Source organism: Oreochromis aureus, linkage group 15 (assembly GCF_013358895.1).
Source record: "Oreochromis aureus strain Israel breed Guangdong linkage group 15, ZZ_aureus, whole genome shotgun sequence".
Classification (NCBI taxonomy): domain Eukaryota; kingdom Metazoa; phylum Chordata; class Actinopteri; order Cichliformes; family Cichlidae; genus Oreochromis; species Oreochromis aureus.
Genome location: NC_052956.1, coordinates 34,119,116 through 34,129,636, shown reverse-complemented (window position 1 = coordinate 34,129,636; position 10,521 = coordinate 34,119,116). Strand labels below are relative to the sequence as shown.

General features: G+C 41.7%; 1 protein-coding gene across 3 annotated transcripts in view; it reads left to right on the top strand.

Moving 5' to 3' along the window:
• arid3a (AT rich interactive domain 3A (BRIGHT-like)) overlaps positions 1-10,521 on the top strand; it is a 45,227-nt gene continuing 34,706 nt past the window's right edge. The window contains exons 1-2 of one of the 3 annotated variants that reach the window (XM_039599229.1): positions 1-368; positions 4,232-4,246. The gene's annotated coding sequence lies outside the window, so the exon portion shown is untranslated. The remainder of the gene's footprint in view (positions 369-4,231; positions 4,247-10,521) is intronic. The other 2 variants (XM_039599228.1, XM_031737241.2) reach the window with 2 other exon arrangements.

The following is a 10,521-nucleotide window of genomic DNA, read 5'->3' as shown; positions in this document are numbered from 1 at the left end:
GGGCTGGCCCCTGCTGATTCAGAGGTTAGGAATTTGCATCTGATTGCTGTTTGTCAACCAATGATGTGAGTGTGCAAACCGGAGAGTCTCTCCACGCCTCTCTCTCTCTCTGTCTGTCTAGCGCCACGCAAATTCTAAAAAACACAATTACATGCGCGAGCCGATCGAGTGGGTATCATGCAGTCACATGAAGCCACTTCATTTCTAGTCGATACACACGCTAATCACCTCTCTTCGACCTCGTTCCGGGGCTTTTTCCTCTGCGCGTAACCGGTGAGAGCGAGAGCAGTCGGGATTCAGAGTCGGAGAAAACAAGGAATGTTTCTTCCGGTTCTGAGGAGTGAGAATACCGAACGGAAGCCGATGTGGTAAGTTTATTTTTTTCTCTCTGTCTCGCTCGCTTTATTTGTGCCCGAGCTGCCCTTTAAACTCCGTTCACTTTTCCGTGGCTTCCTCCTTGTGTTTGTCTCGTCACTTAATATAAAGGACGCAGTTTTTTTTTTATCGATACGCTTTCAAATGTGTGATTAATTGCCTATTGCAAAGGTAGCGGATGGACTCAAGGACCGTGAATCACTCACAACGGTTAGATATTAACCATACGCTGATTGAAAGGGCACTTTTTTGTAAACTAGTCCCCCAACACCCCTCAAATATTTATATGTGTACATATATATATATATATATATATATACTATGAAGGGTAAAAATAGAAAAAGTTGTCATTTTAATAACTAGCAGAGTTCGTCTCTGGTGTTACCTGGTAACCGTGTCACCGTAGTAATAAGGGCTAACAGTCGATTTCTGGCCGTAACGTTGTCACTTCAACCCCGTCCTAAACGTAAAGCCGTAAGTTCACACTGCAGGAGGATTAGTCACACTACACACCGGCTTCGCTGCGTGCCAATAACAGACAGAGCGCTTTTTTCTTGCTGTTATATCTTGGCGGCTAAAAGTGCAAACTAAAGTATGTTTTTGTGGGGTTTAAATAAACGTATATAAATATATGCATATATACATTTTGAACGACGTCTGACGCCGCGTACTGTAGAGCTCGAACCCACTGTTCTACACCGCCATTACACATCCACTGTATGATTGTGTAACATAAGTACATCCCATTGACCTTTAAGTTAGATATAAAAGCCAGCGCATGTGACTGCAAGTACAGCTGGGGCCTTCACTGGAGGTTTGGCTGCCATGTTCTGCATTAGCTGGGAGGGGACGACGGAGAGGTGGTCGGGGAGTTTTTGCAGGGAGGGGTGGGGGGGTCACCGGAGACCAAAAGGTGGCTTTATGGACTACTTTGAAGCAGATTTTTAAGACTGCTTCATGCCACTCACCATAGTAAGAGCAGGCAGCCCCAAAGGCCTGTGCTAAGAAGCAAGGTTAACATATGTAGCTCCATAAGGCTCTAAACCACAGTCACGCGACAGTGGACGTAAAACCAGGTTTTCCTAATCTAGCTGTGTCCTTTCACATAAAAGAGGCGGAGCTGGAACCAGATGACCAATAGCAGACATGGACAGGGTCAACGCTGCATTTTCCGAAGAAGGAAACTAAACTAACGTAATTTGGCGGAATTTAAGCTCTAGCATAGAGCAAAAAGGATTAGTTTTTCATGTTAGAGCGGAAAAGAAGAGATGAATGCTGACTGTGTGAATTCCTGCGTTAATTAGCCTTTCAGTATCAATGCCAGCTTTTTTTTAAAAAAATTATCTGACTATGCTTGTAATCACAATGCTTCAGGCTAAAGAGGTCTTGGTAGTATAGGGAGCAAATAGATGAACAAATAGAGACCTATCAAAAAGTAAGTAGACTTTGCAAATCTTATCAACAAGTAAGTACACGGCTTAAGTGCTCCCTGTCTCTGGATTATGTTTATATAAAGGCCTCTAGGACAATTTGATGGCTGTGAAATTGCCTACAGCCTGCACTAAAAAAAAAAAAAAAAAAAAAATGAATGAATGAAGCAAGGAAGTTCTATTCGTTCAGGGGTGACACGCTTTTCAAAGGCTTACACATGTCTGTCAGTCAAAGCACAGACTGTTAGGTTTCCAGGGTAAGATTTGTACCCAGGAAAGAAGTTAAATACCTTAATTACACTGAAAATAAAACTGTGTTAAACCTGAAATTGCTTCTGAAAACCACAAATCTTTCTTGGGAGTATGGACTACTCCTCTAAAGGCTGATGTAAAAAAAAAAAAAGAAAGGAAACCCCCCCAAAAAACATACAAATGTAAAAAAAAGTAGATGTACTTAAAGATGTGAAAATAACTCTACATGAGATCGTCTGAATGAGATGATCTTCACTAGAGTTCAAGGGTTGTTTCAGTTTCTTACACGTAAAAAAAATAAAATCCCGTAAGCTGCTGACGTTTCTGTGTAACTCTGATGCAGCTAGATAAAATCAAGTCCAGTCAAAAATATTCCAAAGAAAAGTCGCGTCACAGCAGTGGCTTGGACAAAATGTGCCATCTTGAGTGCTACAGCATGGTAGTGGGAAAGTCCACAGTATGAGCCCTGCAGACTGTTTTCAGGTGACGTCCGCAGTTGTGAAAAAGGAGGACGGCTAACGTTTCGTCCAAAAAAGGGTCGAGAGGCCCTCAAACTGTATTTCTCTCATAATAGTCTGCTTTGTCTCACGAGGAACCTCGCAGCCACAAGCAAAACTGACTAACATTTGGTTTGTGGTTACTGTTAAAGTTTCTCCCCAAGTAAAGGGGACAGTGGAGTACAGGCACAGGAAATGCCCCGTAGAGTACATTTCTCTGGATGACCTTAAACATTTATGCCATGAAAAAACAGTCAAGTCTGGTTTCACTGTCTTATTTAAAGGTGGTTTTAGATGCTTTTCCCTTCCATCAGGATGAGTGCTTCTTTGTAAAAAGTATAAAAAAAAAAAAAAAGCTAACGTCTTTGTGCTATTAGTCAAAGCATTAGATTCAGATTCATGATTCTCTGTTGCAAAAATGCAATACAGTGGTCCATTGTGTGGTTTGAGGTCACAGGAACGGTTTTGAAATGTTCTTTGTGTGGTCATCGATTTTGCAAAGGTTTTCAGCACGCACACAAATTGATGAGGACGGGTGATTTTGAAACCCAAAAAGGTGAACCAGGAGAAGACGCCGCCAGGATGGTTGAGAGCCGTCCCACTTCTGAGCGGGTGTAATTACTTCTTAAGTTGTTGCTGACAGACACAAAGAAAGAGTGAGCTGCTGAGTCGCAGAACTTGGCATCATCTTAACAGAGATTTCCAGGTCCTGATCATGGCACCCACGCCCCACCATTCCTCAATCACCTTAGAAAAACTGCACCGCTAATCTGTTTGGTCCCCTCTCCATATGGTATCCTTTTGACCAGCAGCGTAGGGAAATCCGGCTGAAGCAAGCCGGGCTTTTATTTCATTGTAATTGGCTGATTGTGGATTAGAAATGAAATGACTGGCATTCAGGCTAATGTCTTAAAAAGGCTTTGTCTCTTTTGCTTAATGCGTTTTTATGAAATACTCACTTAATTTGAAGAGCTGACTTCTGTAGATAAGTCTGTCATTGTGTTCAAACAAAGAGAGACCAGTGTTTACAACTTCAAATACTATTGCATTTTTGATTATTAAACTCATCCAGATTAAAAGTTGGATTAGGTTTCTAGAGTAATCCAGTTGATCAAACCACCTCTACATTATAGGCATGTGTAGATGATGCAAATTTTGGTGATTCTCAGATTCTCAGTCTGATTTGGACTGTTTTTGGCAGTCTGGCAGCCAAATTCAGGGGGGAGCGGTGTGTGTGCATGTGTGCGTGTGAATCAAAGCAAAATTTAATGTGTTTCTCACTCATTGCTTGTTTTTTTTTTTTTTTTTTTTTTTTTTTTGTTCCGTTTATTATCGTAGGCGATTGAGCCTGCTATCATCTAGATATCAGTGCTGCTGACACATGTATTGTGGCTTGGCCGATGGCCACGTCTGTCTTCTCATTGCATTGGCTTCTACTGATATGTCTGCTTTCTGCTGCTGGTATCATTTGTTCTTGGTTCCCCAGAGTGTTTTCTGTTTTCTTTCTTCTACTGCTGCTGTTTAACATAGTCCCTTCTGGCCTCTTCTTTAATCTGGCGTTTGGGATTATCTGTATTGAAACCATCTCGGGTTCATATATTCGTCATGTGTGTTCCATGTAGAGCCAGACTTCTGCTTTTCTTTTAATTCACTTTTTCTTCTTCTTTTTGTCTTAAGGAGTTGGTGCCGCTGGTAGGTTCACACCTCACTGTTTCTCAGCTTGCCAAACGCACATATCAGCATGAGGCAGAGTCACGTTGCCATTTACAAGCAAAAATCCACATAGCTTCCTGTCGTCAGCGGTGCCTGATCTCAGCCCAAGTGTATTTGAAGATCATTTGGAAGTAGTAAGTGTCACATGCAAATAGCTTGTTCAGTTTGCCTTCGAGCATCACGGCTGAGTGAACGGCAGACACTGGCAGTTGGCCACTAAACTGGTTAGTGGCTGCGAGTTAATGACAGGAAGACATGCTCAGACAGGACAGACAAATCTACTTGTTTTCTTATCAAACTATAAACCTTTTACTGTGTTGAGGGCTTTATTCTTGCTTTAATTTGTCACCCTTCCTGCAACTCCTGAGGGGTGTGGGCTTTGACTCAAGGACTGCATTGACTACTTGAATGCTTCTGTATCAGCAGAGATTGTATTAGTGTGAATGTTGAGTGCTGTCTCCACACCACAAGCCTTCCTGCCATTAAAGTAGTGGGAGGCAGCGTGGCTTGGCTGCCTTTCAGCTGTTCTTGTGCCAAAAGCTGCTTTTCTGAAGGCACTGTTCAGCACGTGGGGCTTTAACTGTAGCCAAAAAATGCTTAGGGAAAAAAAAAAAACCCATACAGTTACTTCATTACGTGGGCTGAAGTCAAGAGGGAATCCCAGCAGGCCTGACAGTGACGTAGGCAAAAGGAAAGGACTAAGGCTTTCCTGAGCAGGTTGGCCCAAACCAACCTGCTCAGACAGATGTAAGCTTTGTGAACGCAGTGGGTTCGGCGCCAGACATGTGCCCCTTGCTCATCTGCCCGGATACCAGGTCACAGCTGCAACATGCTGACGTGTCCATCAGACCTGAAGCATTTCTGTTACATTTAGCATTACGTTTGTGTCAACTGGCACTAACAACCCACCCGAGTAATCAAAAACTAATTTAATCAGATCTAAATCCTTTGCTAGCAGATCAAGCTGCCGGTATTTATTTGGCAAAGACGTTTAATCCACATGTAATACAGAACTGACCACCAGCAGTGTTTTTTTTTTCTTTTCTCTGTGTGCAAAGAAGTCTTTATTCTTAGGTTTCCAATCATCCATCAACCGCGTACACACAAAAGGATGGATTGTAAAAGATCACAATGCAGTGACGTGACTGCGTAGTCTCCATATAAACCGACAAGTTAATCCAGTTTTCATGCCATTCAATGAAAAATGCCCCCCCCAACTCCACCTTTCCCATGCTAGATGCGGCACCATCATATCATCACTCTGGAGTCACAATGGCAGAGCACTGAAACCTGCGAGCTGCAACACGCAGCCTGTCTCCTGAGCTTCTGTTTTTCATGGCAAAGTTCTGACTTGGTAACTGGCTTTATAGTAAGCACTGGAGGTACTAAAGTAGTTTAATAGTAATATTAGCAGTACAGGTGGCTTGATTAAATGCGCTAATTGTATTTCAAAAAGTAGTGAGGGTGTTTTTGTGGGGGTTTTTTGTTTTTTAAACCATAAAGGGAATAGACACCGAGTGAAGTAGTGAAAGCTTAAGCAGAAATGAACATGGATCAGTGGACACAGTAACAGCTGCCTAAAATGAAAGCACTGATCTGTTGATATGACTTTTTTGTTCACTTTCTCTGGAAGTTGTTTCTGAAAACTGTTTCTTTTTTGTGTGTTTTTTTGTTGTTGTTTTCTTTTTTAGGTTGCGGTTTAGCTGCACAAAAGAAAAAGAAAAAACAGAACAACAAAGAACGAGTACCAGCCGGTATAAATGAAACTGTCGAGCCATGGGAGAGTTAACCATAAAAATACTGATGTCATCTGTTGTTTTCACTGCAGCACAGACTGCGATGGCCTCCTTAAGAATGGTCTGCGTCTCCCCACCAGAGCTGTCGTCACATGAGATTTATGTCTGCTCCTGTAATAATACAGTGTCTGCTCGAAGCTCTCGGTAGGGTTGTAACATGGCAAAGTCAATATGCACCAGCGAGGCATTATCAGCAGCAAACGTTTCAGCTGAATCAGCAGAGACTTCTTTTTTTCTTTTTTATTTGAATGTTCAGCTGATAACTTTTCAGGCAGTTAGGGACGGTCTTCTGTCTAACAGAGAAACATTTTCCCTGTCAGTTGTTTGGCCTTGAAGTTACATATGTCTGACGTGCAGAAATGCAAAACTTTCCACACACATGGTAACATGTTGTTCCTGTGGTTATTCTTTGACCTCTTTTAAGCAGCTCGTATTATTTTTTTTGTTTACCTGACTTACACATATCATTATCCAGCCTTATAATTGAATCTTTTCATGATTTTTAGGATTTCCTTCCATTTTCCTAGAAGTATTGAACCTCAGCAGTTTTCCTTTCGCACTGCTTACAGCTCCTTATTAATAATCATACTACTCATATTGTTTCAGAGTGTTTCAGACGTGTGAGCAAGGAGTAGTGACTTTCCTCTGTTTCCAATTGACACGCAGAGGCCTTTTTTACATTTTCTTCGAGTGAAATCAGAGCACTGTAGATCATACGGTGGTTTTAGCATGCAAAACACTGTTAGCCTCGCTCGCGTGCACAGCTTAATCCTGTTGCTTGATGGCCACAGATTTCACTGCTGAAAAGTGGATCGCTGGATTATTGCTGCTATATGCCCACTTAATTTATAGCATAGCTGGCGCTAATCAGATTTGGCCTAGACTTGCTGGTAGGGTTCAGTGGAAAATACGTGACCGGCCTGTGCGACACTTCCTCAATGATCTTGTTGTTGCTCCACTGGGGTTCAATGGAGCCTGTGTTATTGCCTTACGAGGTAATACTGCGAGGAATGCGAGAGTGAGGCATAATCAAGACCAGCACAACTAACCGACTTTTTGCTGTTATCCCCACCCCGTTACTTTTTTTTCCTTTTTTCTAGATTCAGAAGTAATCGTGAGTCCTTTGCTGCAAACATCTGTCATTTTAAATGCTAGATGTAGCATGTTAACTATTTTTATGCACACACTGGATATAAATAAAGACAGAAAAGTGCACTTTATTGCGACTGACTCAATTGATTCTCTTTCTTTATTGCAAGAGTTGTGTGTTCCGACTAAAATATTTGCTTACCTGAAATTACAGGCGTGTTGTTCATTTCAGTTTCAGGTTAACAGCCTTTCCGGTTAATGTTTTGCCTCAGGAGGAGAACGCAGCTTGTTAATTAAAGTGAATGATTTCTGCCTATTTCTTAGTTGCTGCAGGTAATTGTTTGCGAGCTAAGCATTTTGGCTCTTCAAGTATATGTTTATTTTATTTAAAAGGATCATATGTAAATTAGTGTACACAGAAAGCAGCTTGTATACTTACACAGTTTGAAGTAGAATGGGTGTGGTTGCATTTTTTTCTTCTTCTGCGACCTCCACTGTGTAGTATTTAAATAATTTGTGTTACATTATTTGTTGAGAAAAGTGTGCAAACTTTGCTGCAGAGAGCACCGTGGTGTAATAATCTGCTAAGTTCAGGTGTGATGATTGAGTCGATTGAGCGTTGATATTAAAAGGAAAGACAGACAGAAATATTCAGGAGGGGCAGGCAGACGTATGTTTGCCTGGGAATGTTGTTGATAACATCAGTACAAAGCCTGTTTCTCTACTAACGTAACATTATCGTACAAGCTATCGATGCATGACCGCATGCTGAATGATATAACAACTTGCAGGATTTCAGTTAACCCGCATCGCGTTAAAACATTGATGCCATTTAAGTCTGTCTGCACGTCCATTTGGATTGAGCTTGTTTTTTTGTTGTTTTTTTTTTTTTTTATTCAAACCAGATGTAAAGAAAGAACATACACCACGAACCATCTACGGAAACTAAACCGAAACAACTTTTACAGTGTCACCCACCCACTCACGTCAGCGAGCAATACGCCGAGACGGGGCACAAAAAGCAGATTACAGCTTTAAAAAATCTAATTCTCAGATTTTTAGTCAAGCAGAACAGACAGACATTCATTTTAATATCTAGTTTCAGGACCTGCAGAGACCTCACACGGCTCATCTCAAACCGCAGATGTTTTATCAGGAACAAGGTGGTTTGTTGTTTCAGTACATGAAAGGAAATTAACACTTTTATTCCAAATGTGAAATGCAAGATAAACAATCTGCAATCTTGCTGGCACATGAATGTACCCACTGAGGAAAAACCCTTGGGTTTTAATGCTCCTCTTTCTCTCTGAGAATTTTTTTCTTTCTTTCCTTCATTGCTCATTGTGGCACGCATGCCGAAAACATCATACAGCCGTGTGTGAGCCCAGTACTTTTTTTGGATGTTGATGGGTTTATGAACAAAGGCTGCAAAGATGAATCCTGCTCAAATGAATGGTTTTGGTTCAAGAGTGGAAATCGCATGCGGCCATTCTTGAACATAAACAGATGGGAATCAAATTAAAAGAAAATCTCAACTTAAAGAGTCTTAAAGGTTTCATCAAAAAGGCTTCAGTCTGCCTTTGTAGGAGAAAGATTTTGATTTGTCCTAAATCAAAAGGTGGTGGAGAGAGTCACAGGTGTAACCAAGCCATTTTGTGGCTCCTCATAGATGGGGGTGATGCCATCTTGGAAGAGAGTTCTCACATCAGCAAAGAAATGCTTCATCCCAGGATAAAGATGATCAATTGAACAACTTTGTATGGATTTGCTGTGACACCCTCACTCTCCACGCTCCCCAAGAGGACAGATGTGGCCAAAACCCGGCAGGAAAATAGCCAGCATGGTATAACAGAGCCACCAGATCCCCCTCTGTGTATGGGGTTAAGGGTTCAGGGTTTTCCTTTCATTTATCAAGAGTCTGTATGTGCTTGTATGTTAAGCCAGCCTGGGTCACTTTATCTTGTTGGAATTAGACCCTTAGCTCCCATTCTTATCACTCTGTCCTGTTTGCTCAGACCTTGCAGTCTTCCACTTCCCAAATGTGGGTTTAAAAAAAAAACAGGGTTAACCCATTAACTGCTAGTGTTCTGTGTGTTTTTTTTTTTTTTGTTTTTTATACTCCATTCATCCAGCTGCTTACTTTTCTGTGCTAGTGGGTGCTTCCTCTCACCCACTCATGGTTTCCTGCTATGTATCCCAGCAGGTGGTGTCTACTTAGACTTAGCTGTTAAATGAGCCCAAGCAATATATCCACACAAATGCCAGAAGTTTTTAAATAAGAGGACTTCCTCTTCCAGAGGTTTCATCAGCAGTCCTTGTGAGATCTATTCTTCATAATTTTGTTGTACATAAAGTGCTATTCTGTATAATTGATCTATTTGTTGTTAATACAGACTTGGAGGCAGGCTGTCGCAGTTTAGTCTGAATGGAAGACTAAACCTGAGGGGTTAGCGGTGTGTAGCTCGTATGCCTTATAAATAAATATTGGAGCCATGTTTCTGGTTTTAAAGTACTGTGGTAGGCAGGTGAGAGTGGTCGCTGGATGCGATAAATACTCATAATTACTTACACAGGAATGAATGCCCATTGTGCCTGTTCCCACCAACTACAAAAGCCAGATGTTGGTGGGGTTGTTGTCCAGTAAGCCCTCGTAAAGGTGGCAGTAAAACCGCAGAGGAAGTTGTCTGCTGTTGTCAAGTTCTCAGAAGCTCCCGACTTAACCCCTTTTCCCGACATACTGAGATATGGAAATGTTTCCCAGAGAAGGAGCAACACCATGATATAATTTGTTTGGTGTAAATGAGTTTGTAAAGCATTTTGACTGGCAAAAAAGGAAGACAGACAGGGCGTGAAAGCTGTTTGTTTTCTTGCCACAGGATCTTGTACACACAGAATTTCTTAGTGGAACAGCAGCTTCTAAATATTCTAAATATTACTCATGTAACTAGTCGAAAATGTCGAGACATTTCCCCCACGAACGCTGATTTCTCACGTGTAGTACAGTACAAAGAAGACCCAGAAGGGGGTTTTAAGGGAAATCACCCATTGCCACTCAGACGGCTTCGCTGCAAATTTCACAGCAAGCTGTGGTCTAGATACTAAATGCCTTATCACTCACTCAAGAGTCAACCTCTGGCCATTTTGCTGCAGTTAAAAAGGAGTAGTGGCAGTGCATCAGCTCTTTTAAGCGCTCTTAACTCCCCGAATCCTGTTGTTAATAAGTACCCGGCTTTATGACTCTAATATAAACCAGAAGGCCCCCACCCCCAACCCCCTCTAACCGGGATTCAAAACTAGTCATCTAGCTACTCTTCACAAGTCAGAGCTCCAAAACAAATCAAGGTGTTCTTGAAATAATAGCTTCTGAAA